At 43.1% G+C, this 16722-nt stretch overlaps 1 non-coding gene across 1 annotated transcript; it reads left to right on the top strand.

The window, feature by feature from the left end:
• Positions 1-1537: 1537 nt before the first annotated feature.
• Positions 1538-1801, top strand: LOC115030456. The gene has a single exon (XR_003836052.1).
• Positions 1802-16722: the final 14921 nt, after the last annotated feature.

The following is a 16722-nucleotide window of genomic DNA, read 5'->3' as shown; positions in this document are numbered from 1 at the left end:
ATGGGGACTTTTGGGATAGCATTGGAAATGTAAATGAGGAAAATACCTAATTAAAAAAAGAGAGAAAAGAAAAGAGGGCCGGGCTATTGTAAAGAATTCAGAGAGGAGAAGCATTGGAAGTGTCCATCAGAACTGGGCTAAGACAGAGTACTGAAAAAAGAAATTGTCTAGAAATCATGACTATTTTGGAGTTCGGCAGTAAGGCTGAGGACACAGCCCACTGGAGAGAATAAAGGTTTGCTGAGAGAATCACCATCACGACCCTCTAGGAATATCTCCGATGTGTTGGGTAAGCTATTTATAGGGCACTCTGATTTCAGTGTGCCCTTCAGCCACTTCACGAAAGCTGTTCCTGGGGGAAGTGTGAGCTACAAAAAACCAGTCTTGAAGAAGCCACATGCTCTCCAGAAGCTGCCTGCAGTTCAGGAGCTGAACAGGGTGGATTCTGTGTGCACAGCATGGGAATTCTGATCTCGCTCTGTCTCTCCTCTGTCTCCGTCTCTGTCTCTGTCTCATCTCTCTGTCTCTCTGTCTCTCTGTCTCTCTCTGTCTCTCTCTGTCTCTCTCTGTCTCTCTCTCTCTCTCTCTCTCTCACACACACACACACACACACTTGCATTTGACAAGGAAGCTTGACACGGTAGCAGCTGAGGACGAATCCCACAGCATTTGTGCAGAATGGGTTCTCCTCTTAGTTAGGGATGCTATTGGTGCGATCATACAACATGACCATGACCATCTTGAGGAGAAACAGGTTTATTTCAACTTACACATCTCAGATCATACTCCATTGCTGGGGAAGTTCAGGACAAGAACTCACACAGTGCAGGAACATGGGGGCAGAGGCTGATGCAGAAGCCACGAAGGGGTGCTGCTTACTGGCTTGCTCCTCATGGCCTGCTCAGTCTGCTTTCTTATATCATTTAGGAATACATGTCCTGGGGTGACACCGCACAGAGTGGGCCAAGCCCTCCACACATCAACTGAGAAAATACACCACTAGGTTTCCCACAGGACAATCTAGTAAGGACATTTTTTTTAAATTGAGGTTCCCCCTTATAAATTACTCTAATTTTATGTCAAGTTGACATAAAGCTAGCCAGCTGTCTTAGTCAGGGTTTCTATTCCTGCACAAACATCATGTCCAAGAAGCAAGTTGGGGAGGAAAGGGTTTATTCAGCTCACACTTCCATACTGCTGTTCATCACCAAGGAAGTCAGGACTGGAACTCAAGCAGGTCAGGAAGCAGGAGCTGATGCAGAGGCCATGGAGGGATGTTCTTTACTGGCTTGCCTCCCCTGGCTTGCTCAGCCTGCTCTCTTATAGAACCCAAGACTACCATCCCAGAGATGGCACCACCCACAAGGGGCCTTTCCCCCTTGATCACTAATTGAGAAAATGCCTTACAGTTGGATCTCATGGAGGCATTTCCTCCACTGAAGCTCCTTTCTCTCTGATAACGCCAGCTGTGTCATGTTGACACAAAATTAGCCAGTACACCAGCACACCACAGAAGGGCAGATTAAAACTAAGAAATAATTCGATGGCTAACACATATGACAAACCCTAGAACACACCAGACTTGCAGAGAAAGCAGACTCCAGAGGAAGCTGAGGCACGCCTGCTCGAGAGCCAGTGGTCCCATGTGCAGATTTCCTCAGATAGGGCCTGCATACTGTTGCCATGGTGATAATGGCTGTGCCTCGTCCATCGATCCACCAACAGTCAGAGAAGCTCTGCAGTCGAGATACTGTTTAGTAGACAGCACAGTTTCTGTTGGATACTAAGTATGGCTACAGAACCTCAAATTCCTAAGCGTGTTGCTGGTGGTGGCCTGTTGGTCCCCCGGGGAGTGAATGGAAAAATCAGAGCGTTCACACACGTGAGCCGAGCCGTGGAGTCCACTAAGCCGCGGCTTGGCAGGAAACCCGAGCCATGGAAACTGAAGACAGATGGGAACTGCCTAGCAGATTCCTTGTCATTGTGTTGATGCCTGTTTTTTGTTTTGTTTTGGTTTGGTTTTTTTCTGATGGCAAGCCCCAAATTAAAATCTTGTTATTTCACAGAAAAAAAAAAACAAACTACATATGACCACTGACCTGTAAATAATAAATTAATCCATTGGATGTAGAGGACAGATTAATTTTATGGTGTGGAAACCTGAAGTGCCTAAGTATTGTATAACGTTTTTATTGTAAAGCGTTCTCCTAGGCTGACTCAATCTTACGTGTAGGAACTCAGGTGATTTTGAGCAGACCATTATTATGTTTAAAGCAAAGAATGTGTTTGATTATGTTGCTTAATTTGTATTGTTTCTTGTTTATTATTTTTACTAAAACGCAAGCATTTCCATAGTAAATATTTACTGGAATCTGTGCAAGTCTGTGACTTCTTTGTTTTAAATAAACAAAGCAAATGTGGGTTACTTTGAGCAAAGAAAACATCTGTGAAGGGAAGAGTGTGAGTCCTAAGACACAGGGGATTCTGGTACTGAGCAGTAATGAATAAATGTTGCTTAATTTTAGGTTGTTTATTTAAAACAATAGTTTAAACGGCTATTTACCTTGTTTCGGGCAGTTTTGATGGCTATTTTTCTACGGTTGATTTGGTTTTGGGTCATTGTTCTAATGTTTGGGTTATTCTGTGTTTTAGAGAAGCCAAGAGGAGATAGTTCAATCTACCCTTGACTTTGTGCTGAGGCCTGGAAAGACGGCTTAGCATGTGAGAGCATCAGCCGCTCTTGCAAGATCTGGATTTAGATCCCAGCACATATACAAGATGGCTCATTGGCTGCACATAGCTCCAGGTCCAGGGTATCTGTGCCCTCTACAATCACCAGGTGATACACTTACACACATGCAAGCAAAATACTCATACATATGAATTTATTTTTGATTATTATGTGAATTTGTGTTTTTGTAGGCATGGGAAACATACGTGTCTAGAGGTCAGAGATCAAGTCTCACTTTTCTCTCTCTCTCTCTCTCTCTCTCTCTCTCTCTCTCTCTCTCTCTCCCTCTCTCCCTCCCTCCCTCCCTCTTTCCCTTCCTCTCTCCCTCCCTCTCTCTCCCTCCCTTCCTCTCTTTCTCTAGCATTTATCACTGGCCTGGAACTTTTCAAATAAGCTAGGCTGGCTAGGTAGCCTCAGCCTCCCCAAGAGATGGCAATACATACCAGCATGCTGAGTTTCTTCTGTTCACATGGGAGCTGCAGATTGGCGGCGTTGTCTCCCAGTCTCCCAGCCTAGTTGCTGTTTACTTTTAACAACTGAAACAAGGCTCACAAATTGGAATGGAAAATCATCAAAGCAGATTTATAGGATCCAGTTACGTCTGGGGCGACCCATCTGTCCACTCATCACACCGTCCGTCCCAGACTCAGAAGTTAGCAATTGCCTGTCTGGCTAAGGTTAGCTTGCATGACTTTCTCTGGACTATACCAAAGCCCAGAAGATGGCTGGCTGTCCTAAATGTTTCTCCAAGAACCCAATCAGCTCTTTTAGTGGGAGATGAAACATCCACATTAATCTTTGATGATCAACAGAAACTTCATTTATGAAGGCTTCATCTTTACTTTTAATTAGGTGTATATGTGTGCGTCATAAGGGGAGGTGGGGTTGAACATTTGAGTGAGATCAGACTCCCTGCAGCAGGAGTTACAGGAGGTTATGAAGCTCCTGAGAACGGTGCCGAGGACCCAATTCTGTCTGTAAAGGCAGTGCTCATTATACCCGCTAAGAGGACTCCAGTCCCAGTCCCAACATAACTTCTCCAAAAACTAAAATAAAAAAAAAATAAATAACCCAGATGTTTTTCCAGTTTTCTCTACCAACATGGCTCTCCACCAGGACTGAGGTTTTGCTTGTGGCTAGATATTCATTTGTCTGTCTGTCTGTCACAATGATGGGGTTGGGGAAAGTTGCTGCTACATCAGCTGTAGGTAGAAACATAAATGCTGTGACATACTGTCCAGTACCTGGGACAGAGCTTCACTCATAGGAAATTAAGGATCACATAGCACAGCTGTCATCGGTGCTGAAGATCAGAAGCCGGCTCCTTGGAGACATAGACATTGGAGTGTGGCCTGATAATCTCTGGCTTAGAGCGTATCTGATCGAATGAGCCTGTGTCGCTTTAGTGAGAACAGCCATCATCATGAGTTCCAGGAAGCGAGCGCCATCCTTCCGACAGAGCCCTGAAGAGTCATGTAGCATCCCCCGACTTAAACAACTCTTCCTGTTCCCCAGGATCCTTCCCTGGTGAGGTAGGGAGGATCCTACACTGCCATCTCCTGAGATGAAGTTTGTTTCAGAGATACCCAAGTACCGTAATATATCCTGCCAGAGCCACGGCAACACAATGTGATTGATAAATATTGGAGCTGGATCACTCCAAGCTGTTTTTTTTCCTCTCTCCTGACACTTAGACGGAAGGAAAACAATTTAAAACCTAAACCTGATGCTAAAAACCCTCGGAGTAGTGACTTTATCTGTAAGTAAGAGCCAGAAGTTCCTAGGCTTTTACCTGAACATTGCAATGTGTTTTTCTTGAGTAATGCATTTATAAATATAAATATATTGTGAATGTATTATAGAATATGTATAATGTAAAGTATCGTTTATAATCAGGTAAGAAGCTAGGGGCTGGAAAAATGGTGCAGTCAGCAAAGTGCTTGTTGCTTAAGCAAAGAAAGGACCTGAGATCCTATTTCCAGCACCCAATAGAAGTATTGTGTGCTTCTTGAGTCTCCGTGCTGGGAAGGTAGGAGGGACATTGGAGAGGGGTCATCCCTGAAACTCACCAGAGAGCCAGGCTTGCCATATGGGCGATTCAGTGATAGGCCTTGTTTCAAAATAAATAAATGAATAAATAAATGAATAAGATGGTGAGTTATGAAAGCAGATGCTTCAAGCTCTGATCTCCACAGGTCACGGGAATACAAACACACATGTGTGCAGCCCTACGTGCATGTGTGTTCATATTCTACTAATACACACACACACACACATCAGATAAAAGATTATCTATACAATTGTCTCTGTGATTAACAACCATTTCATAACGTCTAAGTGTCATGCAGTGATATAACAGGCAACGTGATACTCAGCAATATAATTATGCATGCAATTGCCTACAGAATGCCAGAGACTCGTGAGTAGCTTTGGACGTGTAACTAGGCTGTGTATACACTCCCCTGCCTTTTTTTCTCAAGCTGCTTCTAGTATGACATTTTCAAACTATGTCTGGTAGTAAAGAGGTTGATCGGGGTTCACAGTTCTCAAAGCTTTGTTTGGCTATTTTCTTCAAGCCCGTTCCAGGTAGATGTTACCCTACAGGGGTATTTTTCAAGCTCTGGAAGTCTGCGGCCATGTTTGTGACCCGAGGAACGTTTCTTCTTCTAGTCTCACAGGGAGATAAAAAGCCTGCCTGCTGTCGCTGGCTTGCTCCAGGTCATTGGTGAAGTTAACTGAACAGGGGGAGAAAATTCCTGTTAGAGATATACCTGGATCCCAGACAGAGCAGCCAGCTATGTCACCAACAGGTGGCAGAAGTTGTAGCTGATTGTTTCTTGGTGGGAGTCTCTTTGTCTCACTGGCAATCCTTGAGACAAGCCTTAGAACTTGAAAATAAATCTATGTCAATTATTTTGTTAATAGCCACTAATAAGTCCACAAGGTCCAGGAAGCCTTCATGCGGCTGCTGATGGGAACAGATGCAGAGACCACCAGCCAACCCAAAACCTGGACAGATAGAGCCCAAATTAGAGACCTCCATCTGGCCCCTCTCCTTGGAGCTGGGGAAATACCTAGGAGGAGGAGGAAGAATCCTAGGAGCCAGAGGGATTGGGAACACAAGGGAAACCTGTCCACGGAATCAACTAAGCAGGGTTTATAGGCACTCAGAGATTGAAGCAGCAATCACAGAGCCTGCATGGGCCTGTACTGCGTCCCCCGTATACATGCTGCAGTTGTTAGCTTGGTGGTTTTGTGTGACTCCTAATAGTAGAAACAGGGTACCTATAACTCTTTCACCTGCTCTTGGGCCCTTTCTTCTCCTACTGGATTTGTGCCGAGTCTTATTGCATGACATTACACCATGTTGGGTTGACACACTTGGGTGGCCTCTACTTTTTCAAAGGGAACTGGAGAAGGAGTGGATCTGGAAGAGAGGGGAGGTGGGGTGGGAAGAAGACTGGGAGAAACAGGAGGAGAAACTACAAAGGTGAGGTATTGTATGAATAATAATAATAATAAATTAAAAAAAATAACAGCACAATGTCTATGATAAATGCAACTTCAATTACACTTATGTAAATGAAAAAGAAATTGACAAGACTCCAGGTTCCTGACTGAGAAAACTTTTTTGAATTCTACAATCATTGTTCTCTCTCCTCTGTGTGTGTCTGTCTGTCTGTCTCTCTCTTTCTCCTGAACACCCACAAACAGACACACACACACACACACACACACACACACACACACACACACAGTGTCTTGAATTTGGCAATCCTTACTTTGTCTCACATTCTCTTCTGACATTCTCTCACCTTCTCTCTCCTCTCTCCACTACCCTGCTCTCTTGCACTCTGCTTCAGACCTCTCTCCATCTCGTCTCTCCAGTGTGCTGCACTCTGCTTCCCACCTAGACAACTCCCAAGTCATTCTCCTGTCTTATCTCCGACTCTTAACTTGAAGCTTGGAATCCATACCTTGCCTTTGGAGTTGAAGGCTCCAAGCTGTCTGAGCTTGCTCAGTCTTCAAGGCTACAGGATGAACGGTGTAGCATCCTATGTTTTAAAGTGGTTCTTTAACTCTGGAGGTCATGTGTCTCACTGCCCAGCATAGCAAAGGAAGTATAGCTTTAGTGGCCCTATGTCATTGTGAGCACCCTAATTTCATCTTTTATCTGTTCAACTCATAAAAGCTATCTTTATGTTAGTTTGGTAACTCATGTGAAAGGGATTATAGGAGAGAAGATTAGAGCTGCTGTCTCAGTGCTCTGGGAAGGATATAAACCACACCTTCAAGCTTGCCATTCGAACTTTGCATCCTCTAGAACCTGCACTGGTTCCTCTGTTCCTAGACTGAGATTCTAAAGTGATTTGGAAACTCTAATCCAGAAAACTGGGGTGAGAGAGGAGGAAGGCTCTTCATCCCAGTTTATCAAATCTGGGTTAGGTTGTGTATCTCCAGAGTTCCACAGGCTACTGGTTGAACCATCCTCCTGGGGTCTTGGACCCAGACTAAGCTCTAGCCTGTCTTTAGAATGATTTCTGTCATCCTTTGGATTTTTGAGCAGCAAGGACAGAGGAGCAGGGGAGAGGTGTTCTGTCCCTGTTACCTCTGGCCTCCGAGGCAGCACTATGGACTTTGGGATATCTGATCCATGTTATCAGTGTTCAAGTTTTTATGTGTCTGATACATGGGGTGCATTTGTGTTCCTGTTATGTGTCCCATAAACCTTAATGGTGGACCTGGACCTTCTTCGCCTACTGATTTCATTCCCTTTAAAGGAAATGGATTTCCTCTGACGGATGAAAAGATGCTGCTGTTACTCTGAGCTCCCTGGGCTAAAGTCAAGGAGCCAGGCAGTAGGGCTCTTGCTTTCAAGCAACATGTTGAAAAGCCAATGCCTTCTCATATCGTATCTCACCCCGTCCTCATCCTCTAGTTAAGAGGGAAAAGCCATTTTTTAAAGCCACCTTCAAACTACTTCAAGCATACATAGGAGAGTCTTTGATTGACTTGCTTGGATCCTGGCTCACTCCTGGTTACAGTCTATGGCGGTGAAAGAATTTTACTGGCTTGATGTGGATTCCACGCTTAGTGCCCTGGAGTTGGATAGAGTCATAACAAAGAAGGCTTAGGGCTTGCAGAACAAAGCTTAAAACCCATGAGGGAAGAACATCACACTAAATGCTGGGTGTTTCATGAACAGCACTGAGAAGCTAGAAAGTACTCAGAGCTGTGTTAACAAAGAAACTTTCAACCACCATGATCAGGGAGAGTGAAGGAATGAAATGGACCAGACACAAACTAGGTGCTTTACATGGACCACAGCAATTACAATAAATGATCTTGGTATATAGTTTAATTTGATTTAGCCAACGACACTCCTGTGTGCACATGGCATACACAGACATGTGCATGTGTGTGGGCATACTCACACACACACACACACACACCCACACACACACCCTTCAGTGTTGGATATAGGTGTGATAAAACAGTCAGTGCAGGAGAATGCTGTCCGCCCTATCGGAGGGTGAGTTACCTGACACCAGAGGATATTGTCAGTTTTCAAAGGGCGAATGTAAGCCCAGCACTTCACTAATCACCTACTTGTAGGAATAATTTTCTGGCCTTGCTTTTGGGCCAAAAAGTAACTATGGGTCATATTGACTTGACAGCAAGCGCCGCGTTTCTTTAGCAGTCCCCAACAGGTCCACACTGCAGGGATCCACTCATATACTTACCTGAATGGTTGTGACTCTGGCATGCCACAAACCAAGTAATTTAGCACAGCTCTGGAATTCCTGATGAAGAGGAAGAATCAACGTGAGGGGTTACTTGCTATAAATTACCTGCATACCCAAGAAAGTGCATGAGTTAATGGTTATTAAACCTGAAATAGTGATGGCCAAATGCATTGTTGCATAGCAACTGCCAAGCACAAACCCACATTTCTCTTTCTCTTCTCTTTGTTTCTTTGTTTCTTTCTTCCTTTCTTCCTTCCTTCCTTCCTTCCTTCCTTCCTTCCTTCCTTTCTTTCTTTCCTTCCTTCCTTCCTTCCTTCCTTCCTTCCTTCCTTCCTTCCTTCCTTCCTTTCTTCCTTCCTTTCTTCCTTTCTTTCTTTCTTTTTATTTTACGTACTCACTGCAAACAGCATCTCTGGTACATTAGCAGGGGCCTCTATCACCTCTCACCTAAAACCATATGGAGGTTCCTTTCATAACACAATGTCTTCTTGGCAGTCATTCAGTCATTTGAAAAACGCTTGCTCTAATGAGCTCCATTCCATTGCTCTAGACACAGGGAAGGTTGATCCTTCAAAAGCCAGAGGAAACCTGGGCCACATGCCGGCCGTCACTGGCATAGGTTTTCTTTCTGTCTACCTTCGTGCTTACTCAGCTATGCCCAGATGGGAAGAGGAAGGGTGAACTCTTTGGGAAACACCGGAGCTTAGCAGATTGAAGGCTTGTCATTAGACATGCATGCCAAGCTTGTTGTGATGAGTTCCACTAATCTGGGGTGGCTGGAAAAACATGAATGTGTGGGAACAAAGTGTGAGGTGCATACAGTGGGAAGATGCCATCACGATATCTGCTAGTTAGTATGCTAATCTTTATCAAATTAAAAATTAAGATTGAAGACAGGGATTGTAAAATCCAGTGCCCAAGCTGGCTAACAAGTCAAGAAGAATGGCAGCTCTCACACAGTACCCACCTCAAGGACGTAACAGAACCATGGGGGATGTAGTACCTGTTGGCCCACAATCCTGGGAAGAAGGGCAGACAGTAGTTAAGAGGTACAGACCAGAGTCCTGATGAGATTTCCATCCACAAATGAGCTACCATCTGTCAAAGATAATAGAATTTTTTTTTGTACTGAAAACTACCAGAGCTTACATTTTGGTTACTAATTTAAATTTATTTTAATTGTGTACATTTAAAAAAAAACTAGAATTATGGGGGCTGGAGAGCTGGCTCAGTGGTTAAAAGTACTGCCTGCTCTTCCAGAGGACCTGAGTTCAATTCCCAGCAACCACATGGTGGCTCACAACCATCTCTAATAGGATCCAATGCCCTCTTCTGGCTCACAGGTACGTATGAAAATAGATTAATACATGAAATAAATAAATCTTTTAATTTGCGAACATGCAATATTCAGGACACTCTCGGTGAGGCAAAGTGATCTTAAACAGTGTGAATGGAGCCATCCTAAGGACGAGAACAGTAGTAAGAACAGGCAAGGCTCTGGGGGAGAGAAGAGGGGGCGGGAAGGTGCTACACTGCTAACTTTAATGCACGAGGAGGAGACTGCGCCTTGAGGAGCACAGGTGCCTTTTAGAAGCTGAAACTAGTATGGAATCCTTTCCTCGCAAATATTTGGATTTTTAACCCCATTGCCCTTCTGTTTTCCAAAACTGTAAGTAACGTACTTGTGATGTTTGTGGGGGGGGGTGTGTGCATGGCACCTCTGCCCATTGTCACAGCGACAGTTAAAAGTGGATGAAATATGAATCCTATTCTGACGTAACACTTTCTATTTAATTCTTGGTTAAACATGGGATTTAAGCTTGCGGATTCTCTGGCTGGGTTCTCAAACGTGATCAATGAATCCCCCCGCCATTTTGTATGACTGAGAACTGGAAGAAAAATGAAGACATGATACTTAATAAGAAGCCTAGTATTGATACCATCATTATTAGTGGTTATTGTGGTCGTTTTTGATGCCACTTCTGATCCAACCTCTGACATCTTGGAATGCATGGAATTTTTGTTTCTTTGTTTCCACAACAATAAGTTATCCAATAGTTCATTTGAGTTCTGATGCTAACTCTGCAGCGAACACAGGAAGGATTCACTGATATAAAGCAAGCCAAATTCAAAGGGATATTGTGAATGTAATTCCAAGGTACCCACAATGCTACCTTGCCAACTGGAGTTACCTGATAGCTTGCTTCCTGTCTTCTATGATTGGATAGTAGGGGATGAACCAAATACTCAAGTCCCCTGCTTATGAATCCATCTTTCTGCAGCCAATCTCAATCCTGGAACTATCCAGGGGTCTTACTGGGATGTAAGAAAGTAGACTCCTCACAAGGGAAGCATCGGTGGTGTTAGAGATGGTGCATCTGTGACTGTGGACAGGGGTCAATTTTCTTCTAAGCATACCGTCCTCACTGGCACCTACCCAGCCCATACCAAACTGGCCAGGATACTTTATCTGACCTCCTCTGACTTCATTGCTCCCAGAGCATGACCCCAGTGTCTGCATCTGTCAGTCTCCCTTGATGGCTGGATTCCTGTTGAGTCCGTGAAAGGGCATGAAAGGAAGCAGAGCAGAGAGCTGGAGAGCACACTCTTTATTTTCCAATGTTTCTTTCCGTTTTAGCCTCCGAAGGCTAAGATAAACATGTCTCAGTCCTTGCCCCTTTAGGTACCGGGCTACTGCTGACACCCCACTAGGTCAGGTCTCTGAGTACTTCGGTATCACCATTGAGTCTCCTACATTCTATACAACTTTAAATAGAGTCTTCAATAAAGTCCTCTGAACTCTTTAAGCAGAACTTACTTTCTTACAGGCCTGGCCAGATATGTCACTTGCAGATTCTCTCTCTGTCTCTCTGTCTCTCTGTCTCTCTGTCTCTCTGTCTCTCTGTCTCTCTCTCTCTCTCTGTCTCTCTCTCTCTTCATCTCTCTTTCAGAAATCCAGAAAAAAAAGGTATTGCTAAAGGTTCCAAAAATCAAAAGCTCTGTCCTTAAACCCATTGTCTCCTTATTAATTTCTTATAATGTTTCTTTTTCTTACTCAAAGAAAATATAAATGGAATGCTTGACAGTATTAATGAATTTCTTTCATCTTTTATTTTGTGTCATGCCAAGTTAGATGCTGTAGAATGAGATGCAGAATTATCAAAAATCACTCGATCTGTATTTCCCGCATGCTCATGTATTTCCTTGTCCTCAGAGAAGGCCTGCTGCAGGAGACTGGCTTCCTCAGCTGTTTTGGTTTTGTGGACATGCTCTGCCTACATCCTTTGCCTTCATTTTGCTGATGGAAAGAACAGGCAGAAAGACAAAGGATTGCTGTCTTTCTTATTCTTTTGCAGCCTCTTTCTAGTAATGTGCGGTTGTCTAGTTCAAGACTGAGGTAATGAAAGTTGTGATTGGATTCCATGATCCTTCATGTTCTCCACAGCAACACTTTTCTTTCTGAGTGCACAGCAGATTCTGGATCAAATAGAAAACGTGCCCCAAGCCCTCAGCTCTCATCTTTACTGTGCCCTGTATGGATGCAATCTTCTGGCTCTGGTTCTGTTTGTATCTTCTGCATGTTCCGTAGAATTCTGTGTGAGCCGCTAGGAAACAGCTTAGTGGGGAACATGCTTGCTGTGTATGCCTGAGGATGTGAGTTTGAATCCTCGGCATCTACATAGATGTTGGGTGTGGGGGAGTGTGTCTATGACCCTCATGTTGGATAACTGGAGACAGGTAGGAGCAGGGGCCTCAGGGTCAGTCAGTCTAACCAAATCAGTAAGCATCAGGCTCTGTGACTCTGTGACTCTGTCTCAAAAACACAGGTGGAGGTGATCAAGGAAAGACGCACTTCAGTGTCTGACAGGAGGAGGAAGAGTGTGTGTGTTGGGTGGGGTGTTACGTAACAATTCTCACTGACTTGAAATATTTTGTTACAAAAGGAAGCTCATTCCGACTCAGGAATTTCTGAAGGGGGCACTCTTTAGCTCTTTAAGGCTCCGGGACTTAATAGACTCTCACATCAGGAAGTCCCTGAAGCTGACCAGACTTCCAAGTCCTGTCCTTTCCCAAGTTACATGCCCAGTAAGGACTGCTAAAAAGAAAAACCTCCCCAACCTGTCCAGCTGCCTGAAGGTCATGTAGGAAGCTCCAACCTTCCTGCTTTAAGAGTCACTGCCTATGCTGCATCTTCTGTAATGCAGATGTCCTTGAGTCATCCTGGTTCTGTAAGTAACTCTTTACCCACACTCCAGTATAGGACCCCGATGAATTCATGCGTCTATCAAGCTGGACTTCAGTGGTGTCATTACTCTGTTTAGTTGTTGGTTCCCTGTCTGGAATGACAAGGCATTTGTTCATATCTCCCCAGAAATAGTCATAAAAAATGAGCACACTTACATGTGCATATACATGCATGCATACATGTTCATATACCTGTGCTCACACACACATGCACACATGTGCACATGCATGCACACATATACATACACACATACACACACATGCATTTGCATTCACATGCATGAACACACATGCGCAAGTTCGAACATACACAATGCATACATTTAATGTATACACAAATATACACACAAACATATGCACACATGCACATGCATACACAAATTCACACACTCACACAACACATACACATGAAGCACATGCACAGACACACATGTATACACACATGCACATACATGCATGTATACATAGGCACCCCCACAGGCATGCACACACATGCACCACAAACACACACACCACACACATGCAGTGCAAACACACACACACATGCACATACACATATGCATGCACACACACACATGCACACACACACACACACACACACACACACACAAGAATTCTGTGCCATCAGCCATTACAGGCATCCTACAGGGAAGGATGGAAACGCACTGTGGATACTTCATGCTTTTGTCTCTTCTCAAGCAAGTGTTCCAAAATCCCTTTGAAAATCATTCACAAGATGAAAAAAATCAGAGGTGAGATTATTAAAAAGTCTGAGGTGGCAACTGAAAGACACTAAAGCAGCTGTGTACCTTTTAGCATGCCCCAGGTATAACACTGACCATCAGTGGCCTGGACTACAAGACCATGCCTTGGCACAAGCAGAAAAGAAAGGGGCTTCTCATTCCTCTAATACAGCCGAGGCCAGCACACATAGTTTATGGTGTCCTGTGTAAGTCACTGCTGGAGGCCAGCAGACCTTGTTTATGGTGTCCTGTGTGAGGATTCACTGCCGGTGACTGAGGTTCTTGTTCTTTCCAGTGAAGAGAGAAGAGACTGTCTAGCATGTTGGGAACCACTTCTGCATTAGAGTGTGTGGTTTTCCATGACCCATATTTCATTTTCTTTAATATTATTCTTCTCTCATACATTAGATTTCAGTTTCCCCTCCTTGTGCTTCTCCCAGCCAGACCCCCATTTCCCCTCTCCCAACGACTCCATTTCTGTTATATATAAAAAAAAAAAAAAAAAAAAAAAAAAGCAGGCCTCTCAGGTCTACTCACTGAACATGGCGCTAATTAGATACAAAAGGCAACCCAGTAGGAGGAAACGTGTCCCAAGAGCAGACAAGAGTCAGAGACACTCAGGTCCCAATGTTAGGAGTCCCACAAGAACACCAAGCCTCACAACTGTTAGGTATATGCAGAAGGCCTAGTTCAGACTCATTCAGGGGCCATGCCTAGTGCTTCAGTCTCTGTGAGCCACTAGGAGCCCTGCTTAGTTCATTCTGTTGGCTGTGTTCTTGTGGTGTCCTTGACCCTTCTGGCTTCTACAATTCTTCCTCCCCTTCTTCAGCAAGATTCTCCAAGCTCTGCTGAAGGTTTGGATGTGGGTCTGTGCATATGTTCCCATCAGTTGCTAGATGTCCCTCTGGTGACAGCTGGGCTAAGCATCAATCTATGAGTATAGCAGAATATTACTGGGAATCATTTCATTGAGCTTTTTTTTTTCCCCCAGTGGTGTTTGGTTCTATTCTGGGTCACATTTCTATTGAAATTTACTTTGGATGCTTGCTGTTTGCTTGATTGTCCCCTGCCTCTGTAAACTGTAAGTGGAGTGTTTCTTTCCCGAGATGAAGATATTTCTCTATCTTATTCAGGACTGCAGTCCTTGCTGAGAGAGGAGTACCTAGCAGCCATAGTTGTTTCAATCATTTGAATAAATGCCCGTTAGCAGCCAGCACTCTGATTCCACCTCCTTGTTCTAGGAGGGCTTGAGTAGGAAGGAGTGCTTCTTTTGAGTCAATTTACAGACAAAAAAAAAATAAGGATTTGGAGAATTTATTCCAAAGTCCAGCATTAAAAAGATCTCTTGAGACACTTCAAGTTAAAACTGAAGGAGAGAATTTGAGAAGGAATATGATCCCTGGTCAATGGAGTTACAGAGGCCAGTTTGAATTTCTGTGATTTGCAAAGGGCCTATAAAGCCACCCCTGAGCTCACCAGAATGAGAGTTTCCTAACTCATTACATCACTCTCTTTAACTTTCTCAGTAAGATTTTCCAGAGAAGAGAAATCCTCATAAAGGCTGTAAGCTTGCTGGGTCTCCTGGTTCTAACTTGCAAAGCAGACATAGGGTGACTGTGTTGGTAGAAAATGTCTAAATTATTTACTTTCTCCCAGACTCACTAATGAGAATAAATTGATATGCTAATTAAATATGCAATTGCAAGTTGGGCTGGAGCCAGTTGGTGAAAACACAGCCACCAGTAGGCAATAGATAATTACCCTTGATAAGAAGCCATGAATGTTTTCAAACTTTTGCTTTGATGGCTAAAACGTAAAAATATTCTCAACCACCTGCACTCTCCCCTGTGCCTATGAGCACCTCCAAACACAGGACAGTTCATCAGTTAAATAATAAGCTAATATTCACATCATGGTTTCTTTAATAATTTATAATTTGGTATAAAATATTTATTGCCAAATTTAGTGTTACTATCTCTTATTTTTAACAGATTTTTCTCTTTTGTATTAGAGCAAGAACACATGATTGCATAAATATCACAAAATAGAAATCAGTAACGGGAAGCTAATACTGATTTAAATTATCACAACTAAAAGATAATTACTATAGAAAATTGGTATATATCCTTTCTTCTGTGTGTAATTTTCAAATATTGTATTATACGTCCCATTTTACGACCTACTTTTCAAACTAAAATATAGTATAAACAATCCTTTTTTCATAATATATTATTCTATAGGTTTTAATGTTTACATATTAAGCATGCCCTAAATATTCCCAATGCATTAAAATATATTTGTTATGGTTACTTAATTAGCATATTTTCATACTTTTCTACTAAAAATAAAGGCTGGCAATAGGTGTTAATATCGATTGCCAAAATGATAACATATAGAGTCGCCTAAAGACTCAGGTCTGAGAATGTGCAGATGGAATTTCCTACATTAGGTTGCTCTCCCAGACTTGTCTGTAAGGGGTTCTCTATATTAGGTTGACTGACTCGGGAATACCCATACTGAATGTCAGCTATATGGCTCCCTGTGCTTTATGCCCTAAACTGTGTAGAAAGAACAAAGCCAACTGAGCATCCATGTTCACTGCCCTTTGTTCGTTTCTTAACTGGGGCTTCCTTAAGCTCTTTCTCTCAGGGTTTTCCTTCCATGACAACTGTGCCCTAGACCTGTGAGCCGAAGGAAGCTCTTCCTTATTTAACTTAGTTCCTTGTCAGATATTTTGTCTCTGCAACAAGATGAGTAGCTAATAACCTCATAACCTTAGCAAACAGGAATATTTTAAGCTAGAACTTAAAAATATGGATCATAGCAAAGAGATTATTCATGAAAAATAGCATTTCTAGAAAAATATTTAAACTTCAAGGTAGAAGAATTTATATTTATCTAGAAAAAAAAAGAACTTTAGTTCCAAATATATAAAGATATATAATATCAAGAAAAGCAAAATGTCATCAACGAGGTATTTACACGGGGCTTTCTAAGAGAGAGGCTCCAGAGTGCACGGTGCATGCAGAGATACACACTTACCATCAGGACACCTGACAGCATCTTTAACAAAAGGCAGAAGATATAAACTCTTAGCAAGGAGTTGGGAATGCCAGTCAGTCAGGACACACTCATAAGGCAGCTCTGACATCATCACTATGAGCCAGGCCTGTGTGGCCTTATGACATTGCAGCATTATGACGTCACCTACAAAGTTCCCACCCAAGAAACACAGACAGAAAAATCAGATGTATAA

This window comes from Mus caroli, chromosome 2 (genome assembly GCF_900094665.2).
Source record: "Mus caroli chromosome 2, CAROLI_EIJ_v1.1, whole genome shotgun sequence".
NCBI classification, from domain to species: Eukaryota; Metazoa; Chordata; class Mammalia; order Rodentia; family Muridae; genus Mus; species Mus caroli.
Note: the sequence above shows the minus strand (reverse complement) of the source record. Positions and strands in the feature narration are given on the sequence as shown.